Genomic DNA, 11,372 nt, shown 5'->3' on the forward strand with positions numbered 1-11,372 from the left:
ACCACTAGATATAGATGATCCTTAAAAAACTTTCCACAAAATTTCTATCATGTTTCTTCTTTGTTCTGTTCCTGTCCCCCTTCCATTACTACTGGAAATTATCGGCTTTCAAAATGCAGCAACACCTATGTAAAATGACACTTGCCGATAGTCTGTAGGTGTCATTGAGCAGTTATGTAACAATGTATTGTTGCACCGTAGTGACTACAGAATTACATTCATATATAGATCAAAGATGTGATCTTTCATCTGCAAATGGTTTCAGTTGAAGACACCTTACAAATATTTTTTCTTAAATAAAATGTATTCCTATTTAATGCCTTATTAACCCTTAATTAACCCTATATGTAAAATAATATATGTAAAAGTAAAAATACTATATGTAAAAATGTAGAAGTATAAGTAAAGCCAATCACAAAAAATCTGATAAAAGCTTTAACATGTTATTATATTTTAAAAGTATTTCTAGTCTTTTTAAATCTGCAATTTTCTTTAAAGGATGACTTTACTTTTAGTAAATGTGTCCCTTAGCCACTAGATGTAGATAAATAGACATGTGCACACTGAAATATTTCGTTTCGGAATTTCGTTATCGTCCGAAAAATAAATTTATTTAGTTACTCCCGAAATTCGTTTTTATTTATTTCGTTTTTCGTTAAAAATTGCATTCGTCCGAAAATCCAAATTAAGGTCGAATCTGTCATTGAAGGCTTATAGTGTCTGTCAAATGTTCAAAGAAGATTCAACGGAGCAGCTAAACTGTACAACGCCGTATAGTTTACCTGCTCTGTCGAATCTTCTTAGAACTTTCAACAGACACCATAAGCCAAAGTACGTGTGTACTTAGTTCTAGCTATTTTACTGCTCCTCCTCTTTGGTTACAATCAGCCAATAACATTCATCATCATCATTATTTTTATTTATCTTTTCTCCCCTACGTCAAATCTTTTCTCTCTATGTTGAATATTTTCTCTCTATGTAGAATAATCTTGGACTAATAGAGCTAGGTTAGGCACATTCGACCACAGGTTTGATGGACACAGATTGTTATTGTCATCATCATGTCGAATCTCCTATCTATATCGAACTGTTGTAGCAACGAAAACAAAAATAAAGCATTTGTTTATGTCGGATCTTTCGTTTTTTGGATTCTGCACTTTCGTTATCGTTTGTTAAAACGATAATGAAAATACCTGAAATTCGGACGAAAATGCATTCAGACGAAAACGAATGCACATGTCTAGTAGATAATACGTACTAAAAAGCATCGACAAAGGTTATAGGATGTATCTTCTATGTCCAGCTCCTCTCTTCCTGCAACTGCTCCCCCTGTCATTATTACTGTCCAAATGTAGCAACTACTATGTAAAATGACAAAAATGACACTTGCAGAAAGTCTGCAAGTGTCATTAAGTAATTATGTAACAATGTATTACACTGTGGTTTCTATTTTATGCATATGTATATCAAAGATGCGACCTTTCATCTGCATATGACTGCAGTTAAAGAAACCTTACAAGTATGTTTTCATAAATAAAATATATTCATATTAACCTCTTATTAACCTTCGGGTAATCCTAATAAAAGCTAATTAACTCTTCCCTCCCCTTAGCAATTATTTTCCTGCCTATTTTTTTTTTTTGTATTTATATTTTTTATACCATCAGTAATTACATTTTTTTCATTTACATTCAATTTGTTTGTTATTTTTTCACAAAACAAAATGTACAAAATAAAAAAAAAAAAAAAAATAAAGAAAAATACTTGTTCAAGTTTGCAAATACCTTTGCCATATTTTGTACATGAAACATCATCTTTTTAAACTGGACACATTATAGAATAAAATATGTACTTTTTATTTACTGTAACTTTAAAACTATCACTGGTCAAATTAGAAATAAAATTAATTTAAATTATTTATTGACTTTATGTTTATAGACAGCATAGAACAAAAAATAAATTGTGCTTGCGTTTGTTTTACAATGTATGTATTACTTTGTTAGCTTAAGTAATGATGATGTTATTGCTGGATAAACATACCTATAGTAGAAATGTTTAAAATGCTCCGGTCAAAAAATGGTAAAAAGGCACAAAAGCTGAAGTTAAGTAAACTTCCAGCTCCCTGAATGCAGTCTCCTTGTAAAATATCTCCCTATTTTCTCCTGCGATGTTCACTATGCAGTCTTGCCCAGCCGTGTAAAGGATTTGCATCAACATGTCCCATCCATGTGCTCTTATTACTGTACATGCATGCCCCAGTCCTATTTTGTTACTATAAATGGGCCATATCCTGCAGGACAACTAGAGGTTGCCATGAAAATGGATTTGCAATTTGGAGTTTGATTTGGTATGACACTACTGTGCTACTCATTGTTACCTTTAAGAGAAGAAGCCACACCTGAGGACCTGAAATGCAAGGATTTCCATGCTTCTGCCTCATGCATTCTGTTTATCCTCTACCCCTCCTGCTGCTTCTTAAAGATGATTTCCTGGCATGGTATATTTTTACGTAGTTATACCAGGCCAGTGGCCCTGGACTCTGTAAATCACTGAAGTAAACACCATCACTCCAATGATCTCCACTTGTTTCCAGGTCCCATGCTGGGTGGCTGGCCTGATGCATTCTGAACACAGGAGGTCAGCTGCTTGGCATAGGCGCCGTTCAGACAATGCTCTGGCTGAATGCAAAGTGTTCTCTGATTGGATGAGGTGGAGAAACACGGCAGTGCAGGAAACCTAAATGCAAAACTGGTAACTAGTTCTTTCTCTTTTTGGGCTTAGCTTACACTCAGCATAGGACCTGGAGCAAGTGAAGATCTCTGACGTAGAGGTGTCTACTTCAGTGATTTCCAGCTTTCAGAGGTGTTTGCATGGCATGGTATATACTGTACATAGTTACATAATTGGTCCAAGCTAGTCCAATGCAACTATATAAAAATATGCTGTATCTGGAATTCATCTTTAACCATTCCACAACCAGTCTTAAGCCCACCTGTTATTGGGAGGCAGGACAGTCATGAGGAACCAACACATGAATGGATGAATGGCGCACAAGGGGTTAAGCACACTACAGCTTGAGAAAGGAGTGTATCTGCACTGAAAGGTGTAGCCACACCTCTACCTTACCGAACCACCCTATTGTGATATCACTTCTTTTTTTTTTTTGTTTTGTTTTTAATGGATTTTTTTTTTCTGTACAGAACTTGTGCCAACAGGTTTAGATGATGCCAATCTTGTTAGCAACATCTAGAGCATCATAATCGGGAAAAAGACAAATGTATGCTTTCTTCTCACTGTCTGGTCTAATGAGGGTGTTCACTTTGGCCACATCAATGTTGTACAGCTTCTTCATGGCTTGTTTAATCTGGTGCTTGTTTGCTTTGACATCGACAATGAAAACCAGTGTAATTGTCCTCAATCTTCTTCATACCGGACTTATGATGGCATAATGGTCAAGCTTGTTCCTTGTGGGGGCACTTCTCCTTGGGTATTCGGGTTGCCTCCTCAGCCTCAAGATTTTGGGTCTCCGGAATGTAGGAGCAGTTCGGATTTTGTTCTTGTGTGCTCCTTTTAGCACAGCCTGTTTGGCATTCAGAACTTTAGACTTTGCTTCAGTCTTGGTGGGGACAGCTTCCTTCTTCACCTTCGGTACCATCTTGGGGAAAAGAGCGGTTATGGTGATTTGAAGAGCGAGCTTTTATTTTATTATAAGTGAGTTGCCAATTGTAATTTTAACAAATAAATATGGTTACACTTAGTTGACGCTTTCCTCATTTCTCTGTTCCTGAGGAACCTAAGCCTTATTGCTCTACCAAATTGGCCACCTCTGCAAAGAGATACAGGCACAAGACATAGTGTATTAAATCCTTAATGGGGGAAAATGTCAGCTACAGGGAGCCTAAAGGCAATACTGGTGACTAGTCATTTTTTCTTTTTGAGCTTAGCTTACATAGTGTAGATCCTCATTAGGAGCTAGAATGTATCACAATAATAATATGTATTAAAACACGATGCACAATACATACTTTACTATCGTTATTGCTGCTGTTATTATTATCTTTTCCACTATAATCATCATAAACAGCCTGAGTCTACTTCTGGCATCAATAATTTCCATAGCTCTTTTCGTGTTTGTGGATGTCACCGTCCAGTAACTTATTTAAAGGTTAGGTAAAATCTGAAATTTCCTGGTAAGCAACAACACTAGAAAATCACTTGCTTTGCCTGGCTTCAGAAATTCAATGACCCTGCTCTGTCAGCCTGTTACTGTATAATACAAAACCTTAGAGAAATTAAGTGAGAGACAGATACCTAAAATATAGATATGACCCTGAGGGAAGCTACTTTGGGCATCTGGATTCTTAAACATCTTTGGTCATTAGATTGCGATATCCAGGAGTAGATTCTCTATTGATATCCAGGAATTCCATTACACTGTTAAAGAATAAAAACCACAAATATTCATATTTTCGTTCAGTGTATATGACCTACTCCATAAAACAACTCGGTCCAGGTAGGTGTTTGTCAATAACCATTGCTCAGTGTGTGTTTTCAATATAACAGCAAGGGTTTCAATCAAATAAATGTGCTTGTTATCTGTGACAGTGCAGGAAGTGGACAGAGGGAATACCCTAGAATCCCCACAATGCAGAAATGACTGAATTACTAGTGGAGCTGGACTAACTAAAATAAAAAACTGAGAAGATTTAGTTCCCAAATTTCAAGCTTTGATAAGGGTTAATGTAGAATAGTTTTGGGCAAACGGTTTTGCCCAAGCATGAGTTTGACAAACATTCAAATTATCGGGGGTGTTTGACTGTTTGTTCGGCCTGCCGAATGACCACAATGCACTGTGCCTCTGCACATTGATTAGCTAAGGCAATGAAAGCTTTGCCCAATCATGGCACAGAGCACTATCAGAGTCATGATTGGAGAAAGTAATGATGACTCTATCCAATCATGGCTCATTGTTCTTACCCACACTATAAAAATAGTCTCCCCATAGCGGCCATTTGCAGTGTGATATTGGCGTGGAGAGAGATAGAACAGGGTTCTGTTCAGTGCTACTAGCGAGTAAGTGTGCTATAGTGTACTATTGTGCTTCTATTGTCAGTGTTAAATATATGTTTATAAGTGAATATAAGTTTAATGTGAATCTAGTGATAGTTCAGTGTCAGTGTAGTGTGACCATTCATTTTTACTTTAGCGTCAGTTTTTGTGAGTGTAGTGTGATCATTCATTGTTACTTTAGCGTCAGTTTAATTTGTCAGGGCAGGTTTCCTGCAGTATATATCAGTGCATTACTGTACGCATTACTGCAAGTTTAACAAAGTATATATCAGTGCATTACTGCACGTTTAATGCAGTATATATCTGTTACCGTATGTTTAGCGCAGTATATTTGAGTGTGTTACTGCATGTTTAACACGGTATATATCAGTGTGATACTGCACATTTAATGCAGTGCATATCAGTGCATTACTGTATGTTTAACACAATATATTTGAGTGCGTTACTGCACGTTTAACGCGGTATATTTCAGTGCATTAGTGCACGCTTACCACAGTATGTTGCAGTGCGTCAGTGCAGTTTTACTAAAGTATGTTGTAGTGTGTCAGTGGAGTGTGTCTGCATAGTGAGTACTCAAGTTAAAGTGCACCAAACACCAGTTTCCATTGATTAAAGTGCATCCACATACACATTTCCACATCTTTATTACATTTGTTAATAAGCACCCCCCCATCATGTCTGGCTGTCCAACAAGGAGAAGCAGACATTCCCATGGCACTGTGAGGAGGGCAGCAGCATATGTGTCCACAAGCAAAGGTGGACGTTGTCTGTCCTTAGGCAGTGCATAATTTCCTCTGTTTAGTGATGTTGTCCGTGCCATCCAACCACAGCATGCAGAGGAGGTGGTGGACTGGCTTACTAAACCATCATCATCCTTCTCATCCACCGTAATCTAAGCAGAGACTAGCGTGCAGTCCACTGCAGCTATCAGAGTGGCTAAACCCTCCTTGTACACAGCTATTTCTGCCATAGCCCCAGCATCAGGCATGGAGGAGTCAGCTGAGTTATTTGAACACAGCGTCAGCCACTTGCTCCTTGATGATGCACAGTCATTACTTGATTGAGATCTTGATTTTGAGGTTGAGGAAGGTAGGAACATAAGCCTACAGAGAGAGGAGAACACTGGTAAACAACAAATTGGTAGTCATGTCCCCCCATGTATTGCCAAGTTATCTCAAGTGATTATGAGAATGGAGGGGATCATGATGATGATGATGAGGTCACTGACGCAACTTGGGTGATGGTTAGAGCAGAGGAGGAAAGTGAGGGTGAGGCTCAAGCCCAAAGAGGCCACCATCATGGAAGAGGAGAGAGCAGCCACTTTAGCCTATTTACCAGATTTTTATCTCCCGGCCTACTTCCCACACCTCAGCTGTTTGGGCCTTTTTTAGCACATGTGCAGCTGATCGCACTGTTGAAATTTGCAACCTTTGCCTCAAGCACATCAAGTGAGGCAAAAAACACCAGCCATTTGGGTACCACATGCTTGACAGGGCATTTAACCTCCCACCACTCAGACCGTTGGCAAGAGCACCTGAAAGCCATACAAAAGGGATGCAATTCTGCTCCTCCTCACTCCTCACCATTCCAGTCTACCCCCGCTCATGACCTCTCAGCAGCCTTCACTGACAGAAGTGATGGTATAGCGCAGGGTGTCCCAGGTCCTTGCAGAACGTCTGCCAGTAGCACACCACTGGCTGAAGATAAAGCAGGCAAATTTTTCTGCCCCATCTGCTGCAGAGAAAAAAAAATACAGTCACTGCCACCCACATGCCCAGCATCTAAATTCAAGCTTGTCAAAGCTGGCTTTACAACTTCTGCCTTTCCATCTGGTGGATTCTGCCCCCTTCCATGAATTTGCAGAATGTGCTGCACCACAATGGCAGGTTCTCAGTTGCTATTTCTTTTCATGTAAGACTATTCTAGCTCTCTTCCATCACGTGAAAGGCAATGTTGTGGCATCGTTGAGCAAGGCAGTCAGCCACAAGGTCTACATTAGCGATGACACGTGGTCCAGCAAGCATGGTCAGGAACGATATATTTTGTTCACAGCACACTGAGTAATTCTGCTTGCAACTCAGAAAGATGCAGCACAGGGCTTTAGCTGCTCTGTCCAGGGCACAGGAGCCACACTGGAGCAGAGATTCTGGCAGCTCTGCAGGGGCAGGTCAAGAGGTGGTTTACGTCATGCCAGCTGGAGCCAGAAATGGTGGTGTGCAATAATGGCACAAACCACGTGGCCGCCCTTAGAGAGGGAAAGTTGACACATGTGTCATGCCTGGCACATGTCCTCAATTTAGTGGTGCAGCATTTTTTAAATAGGAACCCAGGGTTGGAAGATCTGCTGAAGCAGGCCAGAAGAATCTGTAGCCATTTCAGGCGGTCTTACACAGCCAGTGCTCGGTTGGCTAATTTTTAGAGTGAATTGTACCCGCACGCAAACCGCCTGATTTGTGAAATGCCCATCAGTTAAAACTCGACTTTGGCAATGCTGCAGAAGCTACACATGCAGCAGAGGGCCATCAACGAGTACCTGTGTGTCAGGAACCATGAAACAGACGGAGACAGAAAATGCAGTAAAAATCACACCTTTTAATAAAATGGTAAAAATGGTTTAACTGGCAAACGTAGTAAAAAAAAAGCCAGAGTTCGGTAGCCAAATCGTCAGAGCAAGCCAGGAAATCAGGAAGCCATAGATCAGCATAGTGAGAGGCAGCAGACAGGATCAGGAACCAAAGGGACGTCAGCCAGGCAAGTCTTCAACAAGTACACAGCAGAGAGTCTCTAGATATGTTGACCAAGGCAAAGGCATTGAAGAAATGCACCAGGCAGTTTAAATAGCCAGAAGGGGCTGGCTGTGGGCTTGACTGACGAGCAGGAGATGATCAACAGGTGAGCCACTGTGGAACGATGAGTACTGGCAATTTACCGACAGCTGAGCAACCTGAGCACAGAGAAGGGAGGGCTGAGAACCCAGCCCTGACTCTGTGTGAGTATGGCACAACGACCGGCTCAGGCCAGCTCATTTTTTTCCCCTGCTGCTGGCTGCTGATAAAGGATGCATGCACTTTACTGTCACCATTTGAGAAGGCCAGTATGTAATAGAGCTGCTGGGTTGCCCTGCATCCAACATGCTTTCCAAACGGTCAGTGCTGCCGGAGGTTTTGTAACAGATAAAAGCACAGGTCTGTCCACAGACTTTGTGAACCAGCTGACATTTATCAAAATTAACCAGTCCTGGATAAGCAGCACCTACCAAGCCCCTGATGCTGATGTCACTGATTAAATGCTTTCTGGATCTTGAATCTCTGAAAAACTGTCTAAGCTGCCTAGCTTTGTGGGTGTTGATTTAATCTGGAAGAATTTTTTTTGTGTAGGTTTCATGGACACAATTAACACCAAGGACCAATTTTTTCCGCACCTGTTTAACAGGTGCATATCATTGCAATTTTTGACAGCAAGGCCAATTCTTGCTTTCATCAAGAGTACCTCTATAGGGTTATGTTGTGAAGGCACCACCGACACCCAAAGCCCAATTTGTCGGCAACTGTTTGAGCAGGGGCATCAAATTTAAATTTGTGATAGTAAGGCCAATTCCTGCTTTCATCATGAGTACCTCTATAGGGTTATGGTGTGAAGGCACCACCAAAACCCAAAGCCCAATTTTTCCGTACCTGTTACTTCTATCCAAAGTCCGTGAAAGAGACACATGAATTTATTCAAAAAATCTCTAATCTTGTTCCGAGTGCACAAAACTGTCACCTCATCATACAGACTGGCTCCTCAACCTGTTGAAGAAGAAAGCTTGGATGGAAAATGTATTTTTTTTGGCTTTATAAAAGTATTATTATTGCTGCAGCAGGCTCTTTCACCCCCTTCCTGCCTAGGCCAATTTTTAAGTTTCAGCACTGTCACGCTTTGAATTATAATTGTGCGGTCATGCAACACTGTACCTATATGAAATTTGTATTATTTTTTTTTCACACAAATAGAGCTTTATTTTGGTGGTATTTATTCACCACTGAGTTTTTTATTTTTTGCTAAACAAATGAAAAAATACTGAAAATGTAAAAAAAAAAACGTTTTTCATAGTTTGTTATAATATTTATCAAATTTTTCTCTTTCACCAATGCACACTGATGAGGCTGCACTGATAGGCACTGATGAGGAGGCACTGATGAGCACTGATGAGGTGGCACAGGTGGGCACTGATAGGTGGCATTGATGGGCACTGATAGGTGGCACTGGTGGGCACTGTTGGGATTGCACTGATAATCAGTGCCCTGATTATCTGTGTGGATGTTCCTTTTCACACAAGCCAATTATCAACTCTCCTCTCCTCAAGCTGTCAGCATGAGGAAAGGAATGGCGATATCTGGCTTGTGTTTACATTGTGATCAGCTAACATTGGACACAGCTGATCATGTGGTAAAGGGCAGCTGTAATTGGCCCTGACCTGTGATCAGCTGTGTCCCAAGGACGCAGCGATCACAGAGCGCGCGCCTGCGTACAGCGTGCTTCATAGATGCCCACCCGGTAATGTAAACCCATACTGTAGCTATCTTTCGGCTATAGCATGGGCTGGAACTGGTTACATTTTAATTTCAAGTCAAGATCCAGCCAAAAGCTTTTTTTCAGTGTTAATTTAGTTTTGGATACAGTGGGGAAGGGTTAGAACCTCACTGATTATTTTCATTTCTGTTTGTATTCCCAGTTGGAGACTTTGCCTTACCTCCTGTTGTGTCACAGTGATAGTGCTTGATTACCAAATAGTATGCACTGGTCTTTTGGCCCTACACCTTTCAAGGGCCCCCCACAACAATGGACTAAAATAACATTGAGTTGATCTTGAACGAAATTTACAATAAGGCTTTCTTAAATTGTTTACAAAAGATAGAATAAAAAAAATCAATAAAAAAAAACTAAAACTGTACAAAAAGATTCTATAGAGAAAATGCTGTAATAATGTAATGTACCATTATTAACCACAGACATCAGGTTCATATTACAGTTTGTCTCTTAAAAGCTCATCTTCTTTCAGTTGGCAGTTTGTAAAACAAAATGTTGGCGCAACCTATGTATGTGTAATATACATAGTGATGGTCATCTCCATCTAGCGGTTGATGTGTGCACTACTTAGTACAATGTTATCCCACTAGAGCGCGTGCATTAGAAACCTCCAAAAACTTTTGTAGCGGTACCCTCGTAAGGGCTGCTGAGTGTTGTTGTCCATTTCTCACCCTGCCCAGCCAGGCACACAGTTCACATTCACCCTCAGGCAGGAAACCAGGCCTTGAACTTTCTTTCTTTTTATTTTATTGAGGGGTATTAAACTTGAATGGGGTAAAGGAGTATGGGCTGTCCACTTTATTTAAGCACAATGTATATGGGACTCAACCTATATACACTTTCTGTATATAATCCTCCACACTTCAGCTCCAGCACAATACTTGCTTGCAGACTATCTCTCCTTAACACCTCCAGCACATCACTTGCTTGCAGACTTCCAGGACCAGCTAGCACTGAGATTTAGACCTGACACTTGCTCAGCCAGGTCTTAGAAAATGCCCTTTGCAGGCAGGGACCTTGGGCCCCTTTGGTGTAGCAAAAATGTAAGAAGGTAGTCCTGGTGCTAGCTGTCTACGTGGCTACTGAGCCCAGTACCACATCTTCAGGCTGCAGCTGTCTCTCTCCACTGTCCGTGTCACCACAGTCCACTCCACTGGCTCTGCACTCAACCCAGACTGAAATCTCCCAGTCCTCTCAGGCATGCCTCCCCAGTACTCCTGACTGTGTGTCAGTCATCAGCCCTCCTGGCTGTGATCTGTTGTTCCTCCCTGTGCCTTCTGTCCAGGACACCTCCGTGTGTTTTTAGAGGTTCCCGTCTGCACCCGAGCCCAGGCCCTAGGTCACCACCTAGACTGGGAAGCTCCCTCAAAGGCCAACAACTACCTAGCACTCCATTTCCAGCTTCTTCACCAACAACTCCTCCCCCATATGGGCTGACCCTGGATATTTAAGGAGGCCTGCCCCGTGCCAATCCAAGTTGGGGATTGGTCAGGGCTCCTCAGAATTCCCCAGGCAGCTCCACCTTTCCTCTTCTCCTTCCTTTCCAGAAGATACTAGATTATTCTGGAAAGAAGTGGGAGGTCTTGGTGATGCTGCCTATGAGTCACCAGCTCTGCTCTGAGTTACTCCCAACCCAGATCAAAACACACTCAGGCTTGGCTGGTGCTACACTTGCAAGGGGAACCCCAGGGTTTCAACTGCATAGGGGCCTCCACAGAGTTTAATTCGACATT

General features: G+C 41.3%; 1 pseudogene; it reads right to left on the reverse strand.

Moving 5' to 3' along the window:
• Positions 1–3,105: 3,105 nt before the first annotated feature.
• Positions 3,106–3,774, reverse strand: LOC141111772 (large ribosomal subunit protein uL23-like; annotated as a pseudogene).
• Positions 3,775–11,372: the final 7,598 nt, after the last annotated feature.

The sequence above is a fragment of the Aquarana catesbeiana genome, linkage group LG11 (assembly GCF_042186555.1).
Source record: "Aquarana catesbeiana isolate 2022-GZ linkage group LG11, ASM4218655v1, whole genome shotgun sequence".
In the NCBI taxonomy this organism is placed as follows: domain Eukaryota; kingdom Metazoa; phylum Chordata; class Amphibia; order Anura; family Ranidae; genus Aquarana; species Aquarana catesbeiana.